Source organism: Malaclemys terrapin, chromosome 1, assembly GCF_027887155.1.
Source record: "Malaclemys terrapin pileata isolate rMalTer1 chromosome 1, rMalTer1.hap1, whole genome shotgun sequence".
Lineage (NCBI taxonomy): Eukaryota > Metazoa > Chordata > Testudines > Emydidae > Malaclemys > Malaclemys terrapin.
This window is the reverse complement of record NC_071505.1, coordinates 136,311,410-136,335,225: the sequence shown is the minus strand read 5'-3', so window position 1 is coordinate 136,335,225 and position 23,816 is coordinate 136,311,410. Positions and strand designations below refer to the sequence as shown.

Here is a 23,816-nt window from a genome sequence, read left to right as displayed (position 1 = left end):
AGGGATCTGGGAGGCTCCTGGGTTCAGATACTGCCCTGAGATCCCAGCTCTGGGTGTGACCTGGGGGAGGCACATTCGCTCCTCCACCTCCCCAGCTAGGACATCGGGTGACAAAACCAGAGCCCAACGCCAACCCCGGCGGTCGTGTGTCAGACGAGGTGCAAACGGCCATAAGGCACCTGGCACAGACCCGCTGGAGATGCCTGTTGCACTGTAGCCTTGGGGTAACCTTTGCCTTCCTCCCATGGAGCCCAGCTGAGGTTCCCCCAGTGCCCCTGGAGACAGGGCTCCCTCCCCTTCTGCCTGAGATCTCTGGTGCGGTGCCAGCTCTCTGCCGCAGGGCCTGCTGGAAGTGCGAGGAGTCCTGCTTGGGTCTCACGCAGCCCTGATCACATCTCCCTTCCCTTGTGTCTTCCAGATGAATTTGCCATTGCTGAGTACAGCGCCCCCTGCAGCAAAGGTAGCGTATGAAGAGCCATTTCCTCCCCTCGTCCTGCTCACAGCACCCCCGGATCTACTCCCCACTGCGAGAGCTCAGCTCCAGGCAGTGCATCCCCGGTGCAGTCGGAGCTGGTGGCTTTTTCCCCCTGCACAGGGGTTTGTTGCCTGCACTGATGGCGTCTTTGCTTATTCCGGGGGACAGATGCTCCTTTCATCCCTCACTTCACACATCTCCCTGCTGCAGCCTCTTCCTCGTGAGCCGTATTGAAACTGTGTCATTGCAGTGGTTTATGAAAGGCACTTCCAGGGGCGGGGCGAAGGCTCCAGCCCAATCAGAGCCAGCAAGTCCCTGCCATCTCCCTGGGTCACTTGTCTGTGTGACGTTTTCAGAGATGGGCTGTCCGGGCTCAGATCAAATAAGAACCTGAGGCCGCTCAGCCTGTCCTCTAAGCTCAGACTCCTTGCACCCCCTTTTCCCCAGCAGCTGGGTCTGAACTTCCTGCTTCTCGGTAGGATCAGAGGAGCCAAAATATCCGTGACAGGGAGGATCAGAGAGTGAATGAAAGAACCAAAGCACAGGAGAGCCAGACAGACAGAGGAGGGGAGGGTCTCCCAGCAGCAGGATTCAGCAGAAGCCTCCTTTTCCCAGCCCTTGTTCTGCAGGTCTGAGAGGCCCAGGGAAGGATCTCAGCATCCAGGGCCTTCTCTGGGCTCCATTCCCCCTGGTGCTGATCCACAGGCAGCTGCTCAGTCCGAGTGCAGGGAGCTCCCTTCCCTCCCCTGGGCACTGCTGGCTCTTGTGTAAATGGATTCACTCCAGTCTGCGCTGGGTCCCAGAGGAACAAAGGGGCGGGGAGAGAACGTGCTCCTCAGATCTTCACCTCGCTCCCAAAGTAAATGTCCGAGCTGAGCCTCAGCATGTCTATGGCACCGAGTATCTTGTGGCCCCACGTCCATCCCAGCCGGGCTGTCTCCCTGCCACATGGCTGCTCTGCAGTGTCAGACACAGCAGGGATGGTTCCAGCCAGACCCTAGGCTGACACAGCCAGCGCTGGATCCTGTGCTGCACCTCCCCAGTGCTCTAAGACACTCCATGTGGAGGCAGATGAAGCATGGCCCTGCCCTTGGTGGGGAGAGATCAGGGCCATAGAACCTCCTGTCCAGGGGCCTGGCAGTGCTGTGCTGTGTTCCCTGCGGTGGAGCAGCTGTGCCCAGCCCTGGATGTGTGTTGCTGGCTCTGTATCAAGGTCTAGGGGAGGTGTGGCAATTTTCTTCTCTAAACCCCTTCTGTTCCTGCTCCTTTTCCCCTCACAGTGGGAGCCGAGCAGAACAATGTGTGAGGGATGGAGTCGTGTTCCGAGCCTCCCGCGTCCCACCTGCTTAGCCCCTGCGCAGGCCGAGGTGGATGGATGGAGCATCAGAGAGAAAACAGCAGCAAAAAGAGGGAAACAAACATTACAAATAAATGAATTCACCAACCTGACCAATGGCTCCTGGCCTCTCTGTTCCCAGCCCCCTTATCCCTGTTCAACCCCAGATCACAGCTTCACCCAAGACTTCTCAGGTCCAGGTGTGTCCCATCCAGCTAGGACTCTGCTCTGCGCTGCCAGCCGGGGGAAAGGGTGCATTGAACCACTTATTTTCATTCATATTTAAACCTGCCACCCCCGATCCTGCCCTGCAGACCTGAACTCCCAGCATTCTCAGGACACATGCTGATCCCTAGTGGCCACTGCTGATATCCAGCACCTCCCTCCTCTCTTAACCTGTGAGTCCCTCTCTGGATTGGAACTGGACTGGAACCAAAGACCATCTTGGAAGCAACATTACCAGCCCAAGCAGTCAACAATCATGAGTTAGACCCCCCAGAATCACAGGCTCTACCGCCGCCGCTTCATTCATTCTTCGGCGGTAATTTGGCGGCAGGCCCTTCCCTCCAAGAGGGACTGAGGGACCCGCCGCCAAATTGCCGCCGAAGAGCCGGCCCTGGGGTAGGGCACAATTTTATATTCTTGCCTTGGGCGCAAAAATACCTAGTTACGGCTCTGCAACCCTGTCAAATTTTGGTGGTGCCCAGACCCCGCCCCCACCCAAATTCCACCCCCCTCACCCAAGGCTCTGGGAGGGAGTTTGGGTGAGGGAGGAGGTCTGGGGTGCAGGCCCTAGGCTGGGGCAGGGGATTGGGGTGCAGGTTCTGGGAGGGAGTTTGGGGATGGGAGGGGTGCAGAGGGATGGGGTGCAGGGGTGAAGGCTGTGGGTTGTGGCTGCAGATGAGTGGTTTGGAGAGTGGGAGGGGCTCAGGGCGAGGGTAGGGGTGAGGGCTCTGTCTAGGGCTGGGAATGGGAGGTTTGGGATGTGGGAGGGGCTCAGGGCTTGGGCAGAGGGTTGGGGTGTGGGGGGATGAGGGCTCTGGCTGGGACTGGGGATAAGGTGTTTAAGGTGCTGGAGGGGCTCAGAGCTCGTGCAGAGAGTTGAGGGTGCAGTGGGGGGTGAAGGGGGTATGGGCTCTGGGGTGGGGCAGGGCTGGGGATGATTTTGGGGTGCAGGCAGTCTGCTCCAGGATAGGGGCCAGAGAGGAGGACTCCCCCCAGCCCTTTCCCTGCCGGCAGCAGCAAGCTCTGGGGGAGGAGCCCCCCTTTCCTGCCCCCCCAGCAGCACACTCACCCCCACCACTGTCACTGCATGTGCTCCTAGGGCCCCTCTCAGGTCCAGGAATCTCTCTTGCCTCCTCCATGGTGGGTGCCAGTGGGTGCTGTGTGCACCTCCTCCCCTGCTGTTGCCCCTGACTAGCCTCACTGGGGGTGAGGGATGGGGCTGCCTCCTTGCCCAGCATGGGGCAGGAGCAGTGACTGTGGTCTGAGGGGGAAGGGCAGGCTCAGAGTCGGTCTGCCCTGGCAGTAGAGTTTGGGGCACTAGGACCCAGCGGCAGCAGTTGCTGCAGGGAGGCAGCATGGAGCTGCAGGGGAGAGACAGTGACTCTCTGCTCAGGGCCCCGGGAAGGAGGGGGGGCAGCAAGTCGGGGCCGGGGGACACTCGGGGGAGGCGCGGGGGGCGGCTGGGAGATCACCCTAAATATCTCTGTGCCAGCAGCTTTTTTTTTTCTCTGCCGCTTTCTGCGCCCCTCAGCTTTGGGCACCCGAGGCAAGTGCCTCACTCACAGGGCCGTAGCAACCCATTAGGCAACCTAGGCGGTCGCCTAGTGTCACGGACTGTGGGGGAGACCAGGCCCTGCACCCCCGGCTTCCAGTGATTCACCGTGACTCTCAGCCAGCCAGTTGAATGCTGAGAATTAACTAAAGGGGGAGGGTGCTGTTGTAGGTACCGGCAAGACCTGTTTTGGACTGTGTTTATTTAGACGACAGGAACACAATTGTGACGTTATTGAATTAATCTGGGATCATATAGATCATTGTTGCAACCAAGGTCCTGTAGTGGCACCCAGATCTTGTATAAAGGGGGTCAAATGGGGTGTCTAAGACAAGGTTATGGTTTACTGGTTATGATTATGTTGTCTATATGTGTGTATCAGTTTTGTAGTTGAAGTTATGAATATTGGCTCTATACTGTCTGAATGGCAAACTTATGCTATGCTTCTGGGTGACATCCCAGACAAGCTGAGATTAGCCCTGCCTAGCCTGCTTGATGGCCCATTAAGAACCATCAGCTATACAATGGACCCATTGAGAGAAGGCAAATATGCCTTGAGACTCAGCAAAGTATGCAGGAACTGGCCCATGTGACTCCAGACTCCATTTTGCTGTAATTTTCCACAGTAAGAACAAAGAGGTGGTGTTCTTACACCTGGAAAAGACTATATAAGGCTGATGCCTCATCTCCATCTTGTCTTCAATCCTGCTTCATACCTCTGGAGGAACTTTGCTACAAGCTGAAGCTTTGAACAAAGGACTGAGGACCCATCCCAGCAGGGGATGTATTCCAGAGACATGATTTGAACCAGCAGTTTATTCTATCGCTGCTGCAAGCCTGAACCAAAAACTTTGCCATTACTGTATGTAATTGATTCCATTTAACCAATTCTAACTCTCATCTCTATCTTTTTCCTTTTATGAATAAACCTTTAGATTTTAGATTCTAAAGGATTGGCAACAGCGTGATTTGTGGGTAAGATCTGATTTGTATATTGACCTGGGTCTGGGGCTTGGTCCTTTGGGATCAGGAGAACCTTTTTCTTTTACTTGGGTATTGGTTTTCATAACCACTTGTCCCCCTAACGAGTGGCACTGGTGGTAATTCTGGGAAACTGGAGTGTCTAAGGAGATTTCAGAGTAGCAGCCATGTTAGTCTGTATCCGCAAAAAGAAGAACAGGAGTACCAACCAGTTGGTTGTCTTACCAACTCTGAGAGGCCAATTAAGTATTCTCACACTTCTTACTGTCTGTACTGGGCTAGCTTGATTATCACTTCAAAAGTTTTTTTTCTCTTAATTAATTGGCCTCTCAGAGTTGGTAAGACAACTCCCACCTGTTTATGCTCTCTGTATGTGTGTATATATATCTCCTCAATATATGTTCCATTCTATATGCATCCGAAGAAGTGGGCTGTAGTCCACGAAAGCTTATGCTCTAATAAATTTGTTAGTCTCTAAGGTGCCACAAGTACTCCTGTTCTTCTTTTTTCTAAGGAGATTGCTTGTGAGACTTGCAGTTATCCAGTGGGGTGAGACCAAAGTCCTCTTAGTCTGGCTGGTTTGGTTTGCCTTAGAGGTGGAAAAAAACCCAGTCTTGGGCTGTAACTGCCCTGTTTGAGCAATTTGTCCTGAGTTGGCACTCACACTTGGGTTCCGCCAGAACCGCATTGTCACCAGTTGAATGCTGAGAATTAACTAAAGGGGGAGGGTGCTGTTGTTGGTACCGGCAAGACCTGTTTTGGACTGTGTTTATTTAGACGACAGGAACACAGTCCAAAACAGGTCTTGCCGGTACCAACAGCAGCACCCTCCCCCTTTAGTTAGGTCCATCTGGGAGCCCCAGGGAGGCCACAGCCCCGTCGGGTACTCACTCCCCATCTTCCAGCCAGCTCCCAAACCTCCACACTCCCTTCAGCCTCCTCCTTTCTGGCCTTTTCCCGGCTCCTCCCCCAGCTTTTGTGTCCTTTGTCCAGTTTCCTGGGCAGAGGTGTCACCTGGCCTCCAACCCCCCCCCCCCGCCCGGGGTTCTCATGTTACATGCTCAGGTATCCTCCCTTCCCCAATACAGGCAGCCCCAGCAAAACTCCCCTGCAACCTTCCCAGGTCAATATTCCCCACTCAGCATTCAAATAACACATCAAGAACATTCCCACTTCATCACACCTAGGGCGCTACAATTTGGGGGGCGGCGACTGCGGTGGTATTTTGGCAGCGGGACCTTCCGCCGCCTCTGTGGGGGGCGGCATTTCGGGGCGGGACCTTCCGCCACCTAGGGCGGCAGAAAAGCTGGTGGCGCTCCTGCTCACTCGCCTCGCCCTTGTTACGGCACTGCATGGTTGTGAGCCACTCCAGGCAGGGTGACAGATGGGGTAGTGATAAGTTAGGGTTACCATATTCAAACATTTAAAAAAGAGGACACGCCCCTGGGCCCCGGCCCCGCCCCCGGCCCTGCCCCGACTCCGCCCCTTTCCCATTCCCGGCCCCGCCCCAACCCCACCCCTTCTCCGCCCCCATTCCAACCCCTTCCCCAAAGTTTCTGCCCCCTTCTCTGAGCACCCCGCAGTCCCCCTCCTCCCTCCCGCTCTGATCTTGGTTGGGGGTTGCTAAGTGCTTCCCTGCTCCCCACTCGCCCCGCAGCCTCTATGTCCTTGCCTGCCCTGCTCCTCCTCACCCTGCAGCCTCTGCACCCCCCTGCCGCCTCTGTGCCCCCTGCTCCCCACTCACCCTGCAGCCTCTGCGCCCCCCCACCCCTGCAGCCTCTGTGCCCCCTGCTCCCCACTCGCCCTGCAGCCTCTGCGCCCCCCCACCCCTGCAGCCTCTGTGCCCCCTGCTCCCCACTTGCCCTGCAGCCTCTGCACCCTTCCGCCCCTGCAGCCTCTGTGCCCCCTGCTCCCCACTCACCTTGCAGCCTCTGCACCCCCCCGCCCCTGCAGCCTCTGTGCCCCTTGCTCCCCACTCACCTTGCAGCCTCTGCACCCCCCCACCCCTGCAGCCTCTGTGCCCCCTGCTCCCCACTCGCCCTGCAGCCTCTGCACCCCCTCGCCCCTGTGTCCCCTGCCCTGCTCCCCCCACTCACCCGGCAGAGGGAGAAACGCAGGCTCCACATGGCCTCAAACACTCCAAACACAGCTGCCTGGGACTCTGCTCTAGTGGCTGCGAGTGGCTTTCAATCAGGCCAGGCATCCAATCAGCTGCGCCGCACTCCACAGGAGGAGAAATCCCGGACATTTCTACTTCATTTGAAATCCCCCCCGGGACAGCCATTTAAGGCTGAAAAAGCTGGACATGTCTGGGGAAACCTGGACGGATGGTAACCCTAGATAAGTTGGTGTGGAGTTGGCAGAGACTGACATAGAATTGAGTGTCCTTTCTGGACAATTTCAGCACCCAACCTGTAAGTGGGAATTGCAGCCCTTGCATCCACAAAAAAAGGAATGGCAAGTGTCACGAGAAGGAGTAAAGATTCTCCATAACTAGTCCAGGACTCTCAACCAAATCATCAAACTCCAGCCTGAAGAAGAATGCATGTTGTTATTACATAGGAAGAAGGACGTCTCTTCTTGTGAGCACAATCAGAGCCTGCCTGCTCTTAACATGGCTTTATCTGTACTGCAGTGAGTGTCTAATAAGCTGGCTGTTTGGTTAGAGAAGGTGTTTACTAGAAACCACCATCCTTTCTCTCTCTTCCTTCCTCTGCCCATGATTACATTTTCACTTCTACATCCAGGAAGCTGGTTTGTGGGGAAGACTAAAATAGCAGCGGTTTCCTGAGCTGTGATTGCTTTTCAACACATGACAACTGGAATCCAAGCATCCTGCCAGCCATAGGTACCGACTCCATGGAAAAAAATTAGTGGGTGCTCAGCACCCCCCGGCAATAGTGGTGCTGCGGCCCCGGCCACGATCAGCAGTTCCAGGGCAGCCCTGCCCCCACTGATCAGCTGGTAGGCGACTGTGCTTATCAGCTGTTTGGCAGGCTCCCCTGAATGCAGCCCTGCCCCCCATCAGCTGTTTTGTGGCCCCTGAACTGGCTGCAGCAGGGGCTGACCTAGCCCTGCTTCAACCCTCAGTGGGGAGTGGGGCCTCTCCTCCAGCAGCCTCAGGGAGCTGCTCCAGCCAGGGTTAGTGGTAGGTGAGCAGGGAGTACAGGACTCCCTCTGCTCTGCAGAAGCCTTGCCTAATCAGCAGCAATGAGATGCTGCTCACCTGGGTCGCCCTGCCTCCTACCCAGATCTCCTGGGCAGTCTCTAGCTCCCAGCCTGTTCCAACTGCAGGCAGCACTAGGTGAGTCTCCTTCCAGGTAGAGGGAGCCTGGGGCTTGGGGTGGTGTGGTCCACTGCAGTGTCAGGAGTCCACCATGGGTGCAGTTTGGGGGGCCCATGCGGAGTCACTGCCACTGCCTTCCCCCATTTCTGCGAGGGCTAAGCTGCTCTGCCTGGGTGGGGAGGTGTCTGTCCGCGGGGGTGCCACTTAGGGGGCAAAAGGGGGACTGTCCTACTCCTCCAGGATAGTAAAAATTTGGGGGAAAATTTGTCTCTCTCATTCCTTCCTTGCACACATGTATCCTTTATCCAAAATATTCAATTGGCACTGAAGTTAAATAGTTATTAACAAAATCACATAGAACACAGAGTTTTTTACCCACAAAAGCTTATGCTCAAATAAATGTGTTAGTCTCTAAGGTGCCACAAGTATTCCTCATTCTTTTTGTTCTCCTGTTGTAATTGATTGACAATTGCTTGTTAAATGATTGTAAATGCTAATCTAGACCCCCACATTTGCAGAGTATCAGGACATGGAGGCTCAGCTTGGACAAACCACAAAACTTGGTGGTCCAGAACAAACATTTGTGGAGAGCCTCAGTTATCAACATAATTAGCATTTACAATCAATTAGCTAAAATTATAACAAGGCCACCAATTCTAGTCTAGACAAAGCCAAAGTATGAGTACTCCAGGCTAGACAGGACCTAGATTTTTAATATAAAAGGAGGCAACATAAATGTATCTTCCCTACCCCCGAAAAACCCAAACAAACAAACATACAAACAAAAAAACCCACCTAGACCCCCAAATCATTATGCCTTCTTTACACAAGAGAAGAAAATCAAACAATGGCACAGTCTCAGTTATTGCCCCTTTTATAGATCACCTTTAAAAATGAAATTATCCTTTACATTCCTAATTCCTCAAAAAAACTGCTGACTTTGTGGGACTGGAGCTAGATGTGGAAATGTGTCCGTTTCCACCATGACATGTGCATATAGAATAGAGTGCTGGGAGCATGACATAATAGGTTAGGGTAAGAGAAAGTTGATTAGGGGAAAGGCCCTTAAAAAAACCTTGTCTTGAAAATAGCCACATGGTTGGTTTAGTAGTCAAGATTGTTTTATGTTGTTGTCATAAATATAGAGGGAAGGGTAACAACCTTTATGTATGTAGTAGCATAAAATCCCTCCTTGGCAGCTGTACTGGATTGCTTTACCTGTAAGGGGTTAAGCAGTTCAAATAACCAAGTTGGCACCTGACCAGAAGGACCAATGAGGAAAGAAGATACTTTCAAATTTGCGGGGGAAGGATTTGTTGTTCCCTCTCCGGATGGAGGGAGAAGCCAAGCAGGTACAATATCTCCTGAAAATATACCTGGAATAATCCATCTAAAATCACAGAAATTGTAAGTAGGACAAGGATAAGCGTTAGGTTATCTTTTGTTTGGGCTTGTGAATTTTCCTATGCTACGGAGGTAGTTTTATTCCTGCTTTTGTAACTGTGAAGCTGAGCCAGAGGGGAATCCTCTGTGTTTTAAATCTTTGTATTACCCTGTAAAGTTACCTTCCATCTTGATTTTGCAGGTGTGATTCTTTTACTTTTTTCTTTATAAATAAAGTTTTTCTTTTAAGAACCTGATTGGTTTTTAGTGTCCTGAAGACAAAGGGTCTGGTCTGTGCTCACATTGCTAAGGCAATTGGTTGGTATATTATTCTCAAGCCTCCCCAGGAAAGGGGGTGAAAAGGCTTGGGGGGGATATTTTGGGGGGATCCCTATTCCAAGTGACCCTTCCCTGAATTTTTGTGTAAATCACTTGGTGATAGCAGCCATACCATCCAAGGATAAGGAAAGGAATTTGTGCCTTGGGGAAGTTTTAACCTACGTTGGTAGACTATAAGCTTAGGAGGTCTTTCGTGTGGGTCCCCACATCTGCACCCCAGAGTTCAGGGGGGTGGAATCCTGACACAGTCCCACTAAAAAATTAGGCAACATCCACATTTTACACTTCTTATAACTTTTTTTTACACATACTTGGGGCCCAAACTATGGCTCTGATCCTGATATTACTCTCTTGGGATCAATCGTGGATAATTTCTACCATCCACTTCCCTTTTGGGAAAGCAATAATTAAAAAGCTATTATGGGGCTGGGGTAGAATTTATGGTGCAAATTTAGGTCATTTGATCAAGAGGTTTCCAATATATGTCCTCCCCCCTGCATTATGAACTTCTATTAATTTTCAAAGTACTCGAAAATCCACATGCATAATGAAATTATCTAGGATATTTGTATGCCACAACAAGGGCAATGGGGCAAGTTTGGAGTAATTTGGTTCAGGCATTCCTCAGATACTGGCCCCCCCCCCCTAAAAATATTTTAATATTCCAGTTGCTCTAAAACTGATATGTATAGTGAGATTACCTTGAACAATGGTATTCCACAACTGAAACTGAGGTAGAGGGGAACTCCCATTGCGGTGAATGGGTCATTTCACACCACCCAGAGCTATTGTGTTAGACTAGTCATCTCTTTGGTGTGTCCTAATTCATCTGAGCACACTCCACTGAGATGAATGGGCCATTCCACACATCAACAGCTCTCCTGTACTGCAGATGGCTACGGAGAGCCCCTTCCTTTGCACTAGCTCCCTGAAGTGGATACAAAGCCTGGGCTCCCTGCTATTCCTCTTGCAGCCTCCAGCCGGTAGATGTGCTCCTAAAAGCCCATCAGTTACCATCCTCCTTTCTTCCCAGGGCCCTTCCAGCCCTACCACGGGCATGGTGGGGCCAGGAGGAGGGCAGAGCTGGTAGTTAACGTGACAGATCATCATTCCCCTCCCACAGGTGCCCTCCAAACATGCCCCCTCACTAATGCCTCTTCCTTCAGAAACAAAGGAAATTAACTGCCCAAAAATGTGGTTAACTCAGGCCTTGTTTACACTACAGCGCCTTTGTCAGTATAGCTATCCTGGCAGAGTCCCTCCATAGAAACATGGGGTAAGCTGACAGGAGTTCTGTCAACATAGCTACATCACCTCACCAAACATTAGCTAAGTTGACACCATTATTCTCATAGCATAATTGTGTCTACAGCAGGGTTTTTGCTAACATAGCTATGTCAGCCAGGGGTGTGAATATTTTTTTTTTTCTTCATGATTCTAGAGGACAAAGCTATGCTGGCAAACTTTGTAGTGTAGATGAAGGCCTTCAAAGTTAGGTCAACATAAGTCACCTTTCGTCAACCTAGTTGTGCATGAGGCTACACTCAGATTTGCCTCCTGCTGATGTAGGTGCCCCATTATAGTGACACAGTAACACCACCTCCCCAAATGGTGTTGAGTCATGGTCAACCCTACTGTGGTTGACACAGTGGAAGTATAGACATCGCAGTCCTCCAGCAGCTGTCCCACAATGCCCAACGCTGACCGGTCGGGTCACAATTGTAAATACCAATTCCCAGGGGTCACATACAGCAGAAGCCAATTCCCCCACTTTAAAAAGCCCACATATGTTTGGAATGATTGTCCAGCTTGGTGAGCACACCTAGCAGCTCTCCATGGCTGTTTGCAACTGCCCAACTGATTGTGCTGGCTACAGATGCGCCTCACACAGGGAACAGAGAGGTTAGGAAAACCTTGTTCACCAGACCTTAACACCCCACAAGGAACGCCCCTCCGTTTGAAATAGATAAAGATACATGCTAAACAACACATTCATTCAACTCGCCATAAAGTAAAACCTTAACTTCTGGCCTCAGCAACACTAATATATTTATGGCTGAGGCATGTAAACTGGCCATATATGCGACCATGGGGAATACATGAGACTCACCCCTGCTTGCTTAGTACCCTCTTCAACTCAAGAAATGTGTTTCAGATTCCTGCTGGCACTGCCAGTCTAACCTGCCTTCTCTGGCTTGTCAAATTGGGTTTATAACCGCTGGTGAACCACAGCGCCACTCATTTGACTGCTTCCCAGGCTGGTGAACCACCTGTGGTTCATTAATTATATACCAGTGTAACTCCACTGATTTCACTGGGGTCACTCCAGATTTACACTGCTACAAGTGAGGAGAGAATCGGGCATAAGTGCTGAGTCTATGGGTGCTCCGGGGCTCAAGCAGCCATGGGGAAAAAAAAACAGTGGGGATGGTCAGCACCCGCCAGCCACAGCTGGGCTGCCATTCAGCTGTTTGGCAGCTGGTGTGGAGCCTCGGAGGAGAGGGCGGAGCGGGGAAGGAAGAGGTGGAACAGGGCAGAGCCTTGGGGTGGAGGAGCGGGGCAGAGCCTTAGGGTGGAGTGGGGCTGGGGCACCCACTGGGAAAAATAAGTCAGTGCCTATGCTGCCAGCTCAACAATACTTAGGGCTACAATGTAGAGGTGGATGGGCACATTTTGTGCATGCATGTGTGCGCACATGCCCCATCTCAACGCTGAAATCCTCACCTCTGCTTCCCTTACTTCTTGGCTGCACTATTCCAACTCCCTTCTCCATGGCCAGCTCATGTTCCTGTTTTCCAGACTGCTGAGACCGAACTCTTCACACACACACCATACTCATTTTATGAGTAAAACACTGTTTTTCCCCAGTGCCACAAACTTCTCCAAACTTCCTCTGAGAGCTAAGATGGGCTCTTTCCTTCATCAGCTGCAACGGAGACCCAGCAGGAGAAATTCTGCCCCCAGGGTCTTCACATCTCCCCTCAGTTACACCTGCACCACGCCACTGACTGCAAATGTCATTGAGGGAAGAGTTTGGCCCTGCAACTGAAGCTTAGGCCAAGATCATCTCCAGTGCAGGAAACCAGATTGGAAACCTCAGAACTTCCTCAGGATTGTGCCATCAGGGAAGGGTCTGTTCCCTGCCTGCACAACTAAATAGGCCCATGTGATGCACAGATCTTCACAGATCACAGGCACCAGAGCTGTTCCCAGAGAGACCCTCTGTCTCCAGTCACTTCTGATGTCCTGCCAACCCCTCCTTGGCACCGATGGCTGGGAACGGCTCTGGATCTGGTTTAAGGTTGAGACTATCCTGCAATCTGATCCCAACAGGGGAGAAGGGATAAGCCTTAGTAACCAGGAAAGAGGCCACAAGCATCTGATCAGAATCATGACAATTTATTTATAACATTAATTATACAGTGCTGAGGGGTTTTCCTCAGCACTATATCAAACCACTTCGCCTGGGGGAATTGCTGCATGCAGAGAGGAGCAGAGAGGATTCAGCAGGGCCCAGAATACAGCTCCATCACTCACGCATTTTCCTGCTCAACATTGGCTATGATGGGGAAAAGAGAATGTGAGAGAGTTACAGAGGAATCAATGACTCACGGAGGGGAAGCTTTCCCTCTTCTGGTCCCCTCATTCTGGAGCTGCAGAGACACTGCCCTGACCAGACTATGGCTTCTCTACCACAGTGGCCGGACGCATCCCTAGAACATTCAGGGCTTCAGCCCCGACCCCTTTCCCAGCAGTGTTGAGTCACCCCAACCCTGGAAGATGGTTTTTCATTAATCTGTTTTGCTTTGCAGCCTGTTTTTAAAAAGCCCTGATGAGAAGAGGGATCCAAAGCTTGGGTTTTGGAAGGACTTGCTCTTGCTCTGTCCCAGCAACACACATAGAAAGAAGCAGAGACTTGTCTTGACTGAGGGGGAGAACGTAATCTTGGGACTAACCAAGCCTGCTGTCCCAGACTCAAGGCCTGAATCTGGAACTTGACAATGCGGGGGAGTTGGTGTTCCCTTCTCCCCTGAGCACTTAGGGGTGCTGGCAGACCACCCCAGGACATGGGGCAAAAGAGAACAGCAACTTTTACAACCCTCCAGACAGGCTGAGGAGACTCAGGCTGGGTTTCAGCACTGTTCTAACTGAGCAGCCCTGAGCAGTCTGAAAACCTCACAGTCGTCTCTTCATACGCTACCTTTGCTGCAGGGGGCGCTGTACTCAGCAATGGCAAATTCATCTGGAAGACACAAGGGAAGGGAGATGTGATCAGGGCTGTGTGAGACCCAGCCAAGACTCCTCACACTTCCACCAGGCCCTGCAGCAGAGAGCTGGCACCGCACCAGAGATCTCAGGCAGGAGAGGAGGGAGCCCTGTCTCCAAGGGCACTGAAGGAACCTCAGCTGGGCTCCATGGGAGGAAGGCAAAGAGCTACAAGGTACCACAGGGCTACAGCACAACAGGCATCTCCAGTGAGTCTGTGCCAAGTGCCCTATGTCCGTTTGCACCTTGCCTGACACACGACCACTGGGGTTGCTGTTGGGCTCTGGTTTTGTCACCCCAATTTCCTAGCTGGGAACAGAGGAGTGAATGTGCCTCCCCCAGGTCACACCCAGGGCAGGATCTGAACCCAGGACCCTCCCAGATCCCTTTGGCTCTAACCTACGTGGATTAGCAGACCGAGGGGTCTGGGGCTTCAGATACTCCCATGGTGCGAGCATGAGGTCAGTGCAGGATGATCCCTAGCATGTAAACCCTGTGTGCCCTGTAGTCTCATCCTGGAGCAGGGAGATGCTCAATCCCATATCCCAGCAGGTTCACTGTGGCTCTGAATGTGACTTCTCCCCCCTTTATGACAGGCCCACCAGCCTCCACTGCTGCCAGCCCCACCCGCACACACACCTGTCTCATAGTAATCATAGACTTTCACCACCACCGGCTTCAGGCTCTGCATAGGGAAGTCCTGTTCCACCGCGAAGGAGAAGCTCTGAGTCACATTGCTCACCTGAGAGGGAAACAGACGAGGCTCAGGAAGCTCTGAGCCACTTCACCCTCTCATTCCACATCTCCTCCCCTCATCGGTGCCCCCCATGATCCTGCAGGTCCAGCATCTGCCCCCCTTGGCTGCAGGGCCTGGCAGGGATTCAAGCACCTTTCTCCCACTGAAAGCAGCCAAGTGTCTAAGTACCTTTGGGAATGTAGGCCTTGGGAATTCTGACACTCCACTACAGGGAGCTGAGGGAAGAAGCCACCCACCCTCCCGTGAAGGAGCAACCTGAAGGGACAGCTGACAGGGCAGACAGATAACAGAGGCAGATGCACCCACGTGCCTCAGCAGCAGGAAAACAGAATTACAACCCTATTGTGTTAACCAAATCCCTCCGTGAAGTAGTCTTCCAAAGGGAAACACTTCATGCACTGTCTTCAAGAGGGATGTGTTTTGGGCTGCCTTTAATCAGGTGGCACTTTCTGTTTCTACATAACTCGGGATGGTGCCCCCACCGCACCTAGGGTGACCAGATGAGAGGAAGAAAATATCGGGACACATGGGGCGGGGGGGCTGCCGGCACAGCAAAAAAAAACAAGGTGTGTCTGGCAGTGGCTAGCTGCTGCTGCTTCTCTGGGGAGTCCTCAGCTCCCGAGCTGGATTGGCTGGGTTGGATGGGGTCAGTGCTGGGGGGAGCTGAGGAAAGCGTCATGTTGGTGGATGCTCAGGGCGACAAGTCTGCCCTCTGTACACAAGAGCATCACTTGTCCAGTCTCCTGCCATTAGCCCACTAAGGCCTGTGGGGATCTGATGTAGCCATGCTCCATGCTGTGACTATCCCATGATCCAACCCCCTCAGAAACAGAGGTTCTCTAAACCCTGCAGCGAGGGAACTGTCACCCCTTCTCAGGCTTCCAGTCTCATCACAAATCACCCTCATTCTGGATGACTGTCCTGGCCCAAGTGAGAACCAAGGACTATAACCTGCTTTTCTTGCTGAAAGAAGAAACCCAGCCAGCTCTCATCTTTCACTGGTGTGTTAGAGAGCAGTATGTTGATGGAGATCCTCACTGTACAGACAGTGTCTTTTGAATGGAGGGGTCCAACAGCTGAAAACCATCTAGGGTTCTCTGTCTTGTCTGAGGAGGAGCTTATCTCTCTCCAACCAAGCATGGGAGTAAAACACCCCAAAGAAGGGTCTTGGGGAAGTTGAATCCCCTACCAACAGATATTTGAGCTACCAGGTCCCTGCCCCCTGAAATTTCTGTGCCACTCTATCTGGCCCCCAAACATATCAGAGCTAGAATGCTTCTTACCCAGAGATATTGGGGTCACAGTCCAGGACACCGTTTTTCTTCCATTCACGCAGAGACAATAAGAGTCCTCTTCCTTCTCCACAGGGGTAGCTCAGAAGTCAGCAGATGAAGCCAGTGAGATGCTGACCTGTCAATTGTCCAGAGAGCTGTCATCAGGGAGGGGGCCAGGGAAATTAGTAGTAACTAGAGATGCAGACAGTACGGCAGATGGGATGTGCAGAGAATTGGGCAGAACAGGATTTGTGGTACTATAAGGGACAGAGGGGGTTGAGGGTACACATGTGTTTAGAAGTGTAGATGGTTACAGGGGTGTAGAGATTTGGAGTTACAGGGCTTTGGGGTGCTTGGGAGTTACAGGAGCATAGAGGCTTGGGTGCACATGTGTTTGGGGAGGACAGGGGCTGCAGGGAGACCGGGGGCTAAAAAGAGTACAGACACAGGAGTTTGTGAAGCAGAGAAGTGTGGCCTGTGGGTTTGGTTGCACGGGGATGGTGTGAGTGTCTCTTACCCTGATGCAGCGGGTCAGGTAATTGAAGACAGTGGCCGTTAGCGTGAAGGCCCCGCCACGCACCACGGAGTAGGGCAGGGTGAGCTCAACGAAGAAGGGTTGGAAGGCTCTGAGGGACACGGTTGGGGACAGGCCAAAGCCAGTGTCACTTGAGGTGCAGAACGCATTAGCTTTCCATTCTGTGATGGTATCAGGGATTGTCAAGGGCAATTCAGCACTTCCATTGGAGCTGGTGACAAAAAGAGAGATCGGATCGTGATCACAGCCTGGTCAGACACTGAAGGAAAACCCAAGTGTTCCAGAGAGTGATGTGGGGAACTCAGTAGATAATGCTCTCCCCTCTGAGTCCACACTGAGCTCAATGCTCAAGTCTGATGCAGTGCTTCAGGGAGTGATGTGGGGACTCAGTAGGGGGTGCTCTCCCCTCTGAATTAGCACTGAGCCCATTGTGGTGGGAGGTGTTGTGCCAGAGGAGGTGCTGTCTTTCAGATAACACATACAGCTGATATTTTGACAACTTGTGATAATTAAAGACCCCACAACCCTTTTGAGAAGAAGAGGGGGGCTCACCCTGGGTCATTACAATCCAAATGCTTAGATTCCCCCTGCAATTTCAATTGGAAATGGGGCTCTTTTTCACTTTCCTTTCTAGATGTTAGAGCAGTGTTGTTCTGCACTGTAAACATCTGCCATTGGGGAACAGCCCGCAGGTGGCTGAGTGATTTCTGCACACACAGAGTTTGAAAAGCACTTTGGGATGATGAAAGAGGCTCAGTAACCATCAGGAATTCATATTATCATCACAAAAAATAAGGGAATGTTAAAACAGCAACAACCAGCTACTCACGTCAAAGGCACTAAATCCCAAATCCATGTCTCTGGGAAATACTTTCAAACTGTCTCCACCGCTGCTGGAAGGGTCTCAGCCATGACAGGGTAACTTGAGTCCAGTACCCTTGCATGTCCTGGGTGGTGTGAGTACAACTGATTAACATAGATATAATGCACCAATACCAGCCTGATGCTTCCAGCTCTGAGGGTGGGTCAACAGATGTAATTTCCAGCTTGGGTAGATGTATGTACACTACACTACCTGTGATCAAGCTAGTGTGCTAAAAATAGAAGTGTAGCAGTGAGGGCATGACAGGCTAGCCTCCCAAGTACATACATAGGGTCCCAACACCCCATCGGTGCTGCAACAGCTACACTTCTCTTTTCAGCGCACTAGCTCTTGATCAAAGCTAGCACGTGTGTGTCTGTCAGACCTGGAAATTACACCTCCCACTGCAATTTAGACACACCCTGGGACACTTTCCCCTCCAGCTACACCGGTGCAATCAGACACCCAAATCGGTTGTGGTGGGCAGGGTGGGAATGGAAAGTTCCATGTCTGAAGCATGTTTGAGGGGTCACATCACAACTCCAGTGTGTCATTTTCTGCTCCACCATCACTGCGAAGCTCCCAGCCTTTCAAAGGATCGGCCTTAGAGCTGGTCACAACAATTTTCTCACAGATTTTATTTTGACTCAGTGGAAATTCTCATAAAAAAACTGTTTCCATCAACAGTTTCTGGGGGGCGGGGTTGTTGGAAAACTGAAAAAAAAACCTTTTTTTATTTTGGATGAAAATTTTAAAAATCCACAAAAAATATGTTTAAAAAAATGATTTTCCCATTTTTCCTTATTTTTTCGTGTGTGGAAAATAACAGCCATTTTTTGCTCACCTGTGTATTAGTATTGTTAAACTAGGCATTAGAGTTATAAAAATGTGTTCAGTGTTTAGACTTTACGGAATCCTTGTAAGCAGCTGCAGGCGTTAATCTCACTTAAAATATGGTATCCCATGTTCTAAGGTAATATTTAGTGTTTGCTCTGTAACTGTGAATCACCAGACAGAAAAGAAGCATCAACGAGTGTGAAATACCAGTCTGACACAAAAGGCGGCCTATCAACACCAGACAAACCATAGTGAAACATCAGTTGATTGTTCCCCCTCCACCAAGAAGAAGAGATGGGCCACTGAATTACTCCCAATGACTGTATTTGCAACTCAGAGAAGGGGCAAAGAGACAAAAAGCCCTAATAAGGAGGAACTGTATTTTTTATGCTGCTTGGAGTCTGAGGGGCAAGGATCACACAAGCAAAAGATCCCCAGTGCTTGGCCTGGATTAGCCCTAAAGGTTATATAGATATTGCTTATCATAGAGGCTACTATTACCATTTGAACAGGACTGGACTAGCAAGAGGTTGCAGGGCAGGACTCAGGGGCATTGGCAGAGCTGTGTGGGGAGCCCAGGACTGGAATAGCAGAGGCATCAGAGTTTCTGCCTACAATATGTTTAACTAGCCAGATCTATTGGCACCTCACCACTATTTATTTATTTGGATTTATAATACACACAAACCCCCACCAATCCAGTGCTCTAGGCTCTTTGCCATACATTGAAAATGCACCTCTGAAAATCAGATATACACCAATTAAGAATCTCTCCTGCTGGTGGGAAATGTTCAAATCCGTCACCAAGCAACAAGAGCCCAGGTGTTTCCAGACTACCCACCACTCCAAAAAATCCCACTTACTCTATGATAGTGGCAAACAATCCTTTTTTTTTTCCCCTGTACAGCTATGACATAAGAGTTAAGAAAATCTTTATATTGGAATTGGTCAGCTTCAACCTCTCTAATGTCTGGTGGCAGAGGCAGTCCAGAGCAGTGATCAAATGTGGGCAGATGATGGAGCAGCTGGGAGGTTGATCAGTATCAGAGGCAGCCTGGGGCAGTGGTCAGAGTTTTCTCAGGGGTCAGTAGCTGGAAGCTCCAATCCAAGGGGTCAGGTCAGTGCATCAGGGAGGCCAGACCAGGCGAGGCAGCAAGGCAGGGTCAGGCGAGGCTGTCCAGGCAGCAATCAGCAGGCAATGATCTGTTGCTCAGACAGCTTCCTCTTCCTGGTGGGGCCTTTAAATAGCCCAGGTACTCACTGACAGTGCTGCCTGTCCATCCAATTGGAGGACCGGGGCATGGCTGCTGTGGATTTGTAGGCCATTAGCACTAAAGCTGTTGGTCAGGGGCAGCAACTAATGATACTACCTAAAGACCTGGGTTCACTATCAGGGTCTAACAACCTGGGGTCTATTGGTGCCATAACGTGCCAGTGGCAGAAGACCCAGGCTGAAGCTGACTAATTCCATCATCAAGATTTCTTCCTCCCACTTCAATTGTCCCTAATCATCCATAAACCACGGTTGTGACCCTGACCGACCAGGTGCCAGCTCATGCCAGAGCCCCCGGCCAATTCACTTGTGGGTGAGTATAGATCAAAGTGATTGTTAAATGTATCAGAGTGTATGTGGTGTTTCAACTTCATGAAAACGAGTGGGATGTTACTTGCTTTGTTTTCACTTATCTGTATCCTGTTATAATGTAGTAGCAAACATTTACATTGTGTAAACCCTGTAACTAAATAACCCATCAAACAAGAAAGAAGCCTTGTGCAATGCAAATGAAGAACTTTAACAGAAAAGTGCAGATTTCAAAGCAAGTGGTCATTATGTGTGATGATCTGAGGTCAAACACGCTAAATGCATTCCTCACTCTGTCACCAAAAGAAAAACCCACGTGGTTAGTAACCGTGTCAGCTTGTTTTTGGTGAGAAGAAGCTATAAGTATGGATTCAAGGAAAGATCCTGCATCTCTGAACTGTTTGGACTCTTACAGGGAAGTGTGCCAGATGCGAAGCGGAGAGACAATCTAGGCACCCTGAAAAGACTTGGGAAACTGGCAGTTTATTACATCACTTCCACCATTTGGAATTACAGACTGTGACTCATCTATGCATATATTTTACCTGCTTTAACCTCTCAATAACTCTAATTTCCTTTTCTTAGCTAATAAACCTTCAGTTAGTTTACTATAGAATTGGCTACCAGCATTATCTTTGGTATAAGATCTAGGGGTAAGTGACTGGCCTCTTGGGACTGAAAGCCTTCTAAAAGGTGAGGTGATTTTTGTATAAGTAACTTTTTATCACAAAGTTCAGTTTGTCTGGGTGGCAAGATAGACTGGAGAATCTAAGGGGATTGTCTGTGACTCCATGGCAAGATTGATATAGTGATCCAGGAGTTAACATTTGTCCCTGGCTTGGTGAAATCTAACTATAGAATACACCACCAGTTTGGGGTGTTGCCCTGTTTTCTGACAATCTGCCCTGAGGTAGACAGTCATGGTTGTGAGCCACTCCAGACAGCGTGACAATGATGACTCTGTAGAAAGCTGTGCTTGGGAAACTCTCTACTGGTGCCTGAGGATGGAAGATCATTGTAAAGTCTTAGCGAGCTACCCACAGATTTGTCTGCCAGCAGCATAATATTCTCCCTCAGAACTCCCAGAAACAATTTGGTTCCATTAACCTCCAAGGGTGAGGCTATCAAAGCAGGCCCCTCACTCTGTCAGGAGAAGTGTGCCCCAACTTCAAACTTCAAGACGGAGTGGTCACCTCATGATGTGGGGAAAACTTCCAATTGCTCAATCCACAACCCCAGTCCCAACACTAGAGCTAGCATGCGGCCAGCTATGAGCAACAGCATTCACCCCAAAACACAGATGCGCTCTCTGCTCAGAACAGAATGCTTGTGAGGCCTTTGGCCTTTACCAGTTCTCCTGAGTGCTTGTGCTGATACCCCGGCTTCACTGTGAAATCCTTCAGAACTTCTGTAAACCCCAAGCAACTTGAGGGAACTGGAGGCAATAATGTGACTTTCTCACCTTGGAGTTTGTGAAGACCTTTAAACCCATTTCCTGTAGGGAAAAACCCAACACACATTTTGTTATTTATTTCTGTTGAGGTTGAAATTCCAGGACTGACACCAGTATTAGGGAGACAAGGTGGGTGAGGTAATATCTTTTATTGGACCAACTCCTGTTGGTGAGACACAAGCTTTTGAGTTTACACCAATTGGCCCAATAAAAGATATTACCTCATTCACCTGGTCTGGGACCGACATGGCTACAACACCACTGCATACACCAGTATTAGGGGTTTAATGAGCAAGGAGGAAACCTTGACACTTTTCCTTGATGGGATATGGAGCCTATTACCCATAGATAAGGCTATGATCTAGTCATGGAGGTCACAGCAGTGACGGATTCCATGACTTTACCGGCCCTCCGTGATTTCTACACTTCAGGAGGTGGAGGCAGGACTGTGTGACCCTGCCCTGTAGGTGGGGCTGGCTGCAACCAGGACCCTGCAGCCCCAGCCCTGTGGCATCCAGGCTTGGTGAGGGCTGCAGACGGGTCTGTGTGCCCCAGCCTTGTGGCTTCTGCTGGGGGCTGCAGCCAGGGCCATGCACCCCTGCCCGGCGGCTGCAACAGGGGCCACGTGCCCCCCTTGCAGCTTCCCAGGGCCATCCGCCCCGCCAAACCCTCCCCCGCTTGCTGCAGCCAGGGCTTGGTGGGAGCTGCAATAGGAGCCGCGCACCCCTGTCCCGCAGCTGCGGCCAGCTCCAGAGCGGGGGCTGTATGCCCCCCATGGCTGCACCCGCCACTGCAGCCCCTGGGACTCCATTCCCCCTCCTACCTAGCCCTGCAGGGGCCCCCCCCCTGTTATTTTTAGTAAAGTCACGGACAGGTCACGGGCTCTGTGAATTTTTCCTTATTGCCTGTGACCTGTCCGTGTCGTTTACTAAAAATAACCGTGGCGAAATCTTAGCCTTACCGATAGAGCACAGGGTGACACTCAGTCTCAGGTCTGGGAGACTGGATGGCTCAAAGGGATAAGGGAATAGGATACAGGGTCCTTTTATCTCTAGGGCACTGGTTCCAATTTCCAATCCAACCCCAGGTCAGAGGTCGGAGTGAATCAGGGAATGGAATACAGAGTCTTATCTCTAGATGTCTGGTTCCAATCTAGCTCCAGCTCAGAGGGCATTCATTAGACTTGGGGGATGGTAAGGGCACATGGATTATTTTGTTTCTAGTTCACCAGTTCCAGTCTAGTCTCAAATCAGCACTGAATCCAAGGCGTTCCTATATACTGGTCATTCATTGCTATGTGAAATGAGCTGGTGAGTATTAGGCCAGTTCTTAGTGGCTCAGGTGCCCCCCTTTACAAAGAACACCTTCACCATAAGCACTAACTTTTTAGCAGCCTTGGAAGAGAGGTCAAGGATTGAAAAGCCCATGAAGACAGCATTTGCCTCACCCTAGAGGTGCTCATACCTGATCTTTCCAGGTCAAAGCTGAAGCACATTGAGGAGGGACAGTGCATGGTGGAAGCTTGCACCGCCATTGTACTTGCTCCAGATATAGCTCCGTGATCGGCACTCCAGAGCAGCTAGCCCTGCACCACGTGCCACTCACAGCAGGTTTAAATGTCCTCATCTCCCCACAGCCACAAGGACAGGATGAGGAGACTTTACCTTTAAGATGCTATAAGTGTCCTCTTCATCTGGCTCCGACACTGGAGCATAGGTGACTCCATTCACAATTATCTTCTCTGCGGCAATGCACTCCTCCTGGGGATCCATCGGCAGCATGTCTGCGCCATGATGATACCCCTGAAGTTCCTTCACGGGTAGCAGGTTATACACCTGGGCAAACAGAACTGTGTCACTTGGCCTCATCAGTACCAAGTGCCATGAAACACCGCTGGGGGAGACAGACAGGCAGAGGCAGACAGACTGATATATACAGAGAGAAGGTGGAAGTGATAGAAAATAAACCAAGAACAGTAAATACACTACAGAGCAGGGAGAAGGAAAGAGGGAAGCTGCTTCTTTGGCTGAGGGCAGTTTGTTGCTCTGGCTATTATGATCAACTATATCAAAGTACCTGCTAAAGGCTCTAATGCTCATATCAATGGCCCTTCTTTCTTAGCCAGGGACTGTTACTTACTATATGTTGGTCAAATGCCTGAGTCTGGTCTAGGCCTGTAGGCGCTACACCAATATAAGTAAATAAATAAATGAATAATAGGCCCTGAACAAGAGAAAATCAGCAGCCGCATTGACCAGGGCTGTTTCCAGACATGGTAGCATCCCAAAGGAGTTGAAAAAGTTCCTGCAATCTAAATGGTGCCCAGTTCTCTGCTTCTCACCTAGTGAAAGAAGATAAGATAAGGGCAGGACAGCATTAAGACATCCGCACTGACAGAAGGGATTTTTTTTTCCAGTAGATGCCACTCCTCAGCACTGAGTTGGTCTTGCTTGGACCAGGCAGCATCATTTTCTGCTACCACGGCCCCTAAGAGAAGACCAGCTCTTGCAGCTGCTGATCAATGGGCCAGGCTGGCACTTACAGAGCTTACAGGCACTTACAGAGCTGGGAGAGAGCTCGGCTTCAGGCTTCATGAGGAGGACGCTCTTGTCCACAGCACGGACGGCGCACAGGGAGCCTGGGGAGGCCTATGTCGCATCCTGAATATACCAG

General features: G+C 50.8%; 2 long non-coding RNA genes and 1 pseudogene across 2 annotated transcripts; 1 reads left to right on the top strand and 2 right to left on the bottom strand.

Moving 5' to 3' along the window:
• Positions 1 to 1,781, top strand: part of LOC128831944 (alpha-2-macroglobulin-like) — a 38,898-nt pseudogene extending 37,117 nt beyond the window's left edge.
• Positions 1,782 to 13,030: 11,249 nt separating this feature from the next.
• On the bottom strand, positions 13,031 to 14,532 carry LOC128843498 (uncharacterized). Its single transcript, XR_008446281.1, has 3 exons — positions 14,483 to 14,532; positions 13,779 to 13,820; positions 13,031 to 13,136 (listed from the first exon to the last, which is right to left on the bottom strand). It is a non-coding gene; the product is annotated as an uncharacterized LOC128843498 (long non-coding RNA).
• Positions 14,533 to 16,504: 1,972 nt separating this feature from the next.
• On the bottom strand, positions 16,505 to 23,768 carry LOC128843492 (uncharacterized). The gene is made up of 5 exons (XR_008446278.1): positions 23,705 to 23,768; positions 22,808 to 22,978; positions 21,040 to 21,185; positions 17,239 to 17,356; positions 16,505 to 16,620 (listed from the first exon to the last, which is right to left on the bottom strand). It is a non-coding gene; the product is annotated as an uncharacterized LOC128843492 (long non-coding RNA).
• Between the last annotated feature and the right edge of the window lie 48 nt (positions 23,769 to 23,816).